This window comes from Tamandua tetradactyla, chromosome 3 (genome assembly GCF_023851605.1).
Source record: "Tamandua tetradactyla isolate mTamTet1 chromosome 3, mTamTet1.pri, whole genome shotgun sequence".
Classification (NCBI taxonomy): domain Eukaryota; kingdom Metazoa; phylum Chordata; class Mammalia; order Pilosa; family Myrmecophagidae; genus Tamandua; species Tamandua tetradactyla.
The window spans coordinates 555,476-557,213 of NC_135329.1; positions in this window are offsets into that span (position 1 = coordinate 555,476).

The following is a 1,738-nucleotide window of genomic DNA, read 5'->3' on the forward strand; positions in this document are numbered from 1 at the left end:
GCTGCGGGTGCAGGTCCCGGAGCCCCAAGACGGATGCTCGGCGCCGGGCGTCAACTCAGGGCCCCTCCCGGGGGGTGCTGCTGTCCTCGCAATGCCACGACGCGCGACACACTCCCGTCGGCCAAGTGATTCCCCGTCTCCAGCGTTCGCAGGTGTAAGCCCGAGGGGTCTGCACCCCATCCCCACTCCAGACCCACCGCCGTAGATCCCAGAGCCCCTTCTGTGGGCGTGCGAGTGTCTCACTCCCCCGCGGCCCCGTCAGCGCAGGGAGAGTCCCTCACTCCGGGAGCAGTGCTCAGGGCGGATGCTTGCCTGGGTCCCAGGCCGCCCCTGTGCGGCCGGACATGGGGCCTCAGCTGGGCCCTACCCCAGGGCTGGGGACAGGCGCAGCGCCTTTCTCCCCTGTCCCTGCAGCCCCTGTGGGGGAGGCCGGCGCCCACCCCTCGCCCCCAGGCCTCGACCGCAGGAAACCAGCCGCTCCTGTGCAGCCGCCCTTCCCGCCTGTCCCGGCTCAGCCCCGCCCCGCACGCTGCCCCCGGGACCGCAGAGCCCGCGCCCGCCACCCGCACCCTCCGCTCCATGCGCCCCCCTTACGCGACTGGAGGGCGACCTTCCCCTCGGGAAAGAGGGGGACAGAGGCCCCAAGAGGGCGTGACGTGCGGACCCCCAGACAGGGAACTGTGGCCCGACCTTCACACCCCAGGGTCACCAAGGCACATGTCACAGCCTCTGATTTGAAAAGCGGGGTGCCTCCTCAGGTGACGCGCCACATCCTCATGTTCCTTCAAAGAATGACACTGCTGGCCTCTCAGACGAGCAGGCACTGAGATGTCGGCCTAGCCGCGAGGGGCACCTGTCCTGGTGGGGACAGCGGGGAGGGGCACCTGTCCTGGTGGGGACAGCGGGGAGGGGCATCTGTCCTGGTGGGGACAGCGGGGAGGGGCATCTGTCCAGGTGGGGACAGCGGGGAGGGGCATCTGTCCTGGTGGGGACAGCGGGGAGGGGCATCTGTCCAGGTGGGGACAGCGGGGAGGGGCATCTGTCCAGGTGGGGACAGCGGGGAGGGGCATCTGTCCTGGTGGGGAAGGCGGGGAGGGGCATCTGTCCAGGTGGGGACAGCGGGGAGGGGCATCTGTCCAGGTGGGGACAGCGGGGAGGGGCATCTGTCCAGGTGGGGACAGCGGGGAGGGGCATCTGTCCAGGTGGGGACAGTCAGGAGGGGCATCTGCCCAGGTGGGGACAGCGGGGAGGGGCATCTGTCCAGGTGGGGACAGCGGGGAGGGGCATCTGTCCTGGTGGGGACAGCGGGGAGGGGCATCTGTCCAGGTGGGGACAGCGGGGAGGGGCATCTGTCCTGGTGGGGACAGCGGGGAGGGGCATCTGTCCAGGTGGGGACAGTCAGGAGGGGCATCTGTCCAGGTGGGGACAGCGGGGAGGGGCATCTGTCCAGGTGGGGACAGCGGGGAGGGGCATCTGCCCAGTTAGGGACAGCTGGGAGGAGCACCTGTCCAGGTGGAGACAGCCACGAGGTCCCCAGCCCCCTGCCAAGCCCTCTACCCTCCTGCTGACTTGCTGTGAGGACCCACCTCATGGGACTGGCAAGGCTGGATTCTAATCCCCCATGGCAGGTGAGGGCTGGAAACTCCAGGAGGCCAGGCAGGAGGTGGGGAGCAGCACCCAGGCGTGAGACCTCACCCACCTGGCAGTGGGCAGCCGCCTGGCAGACCAGCCCCATCTG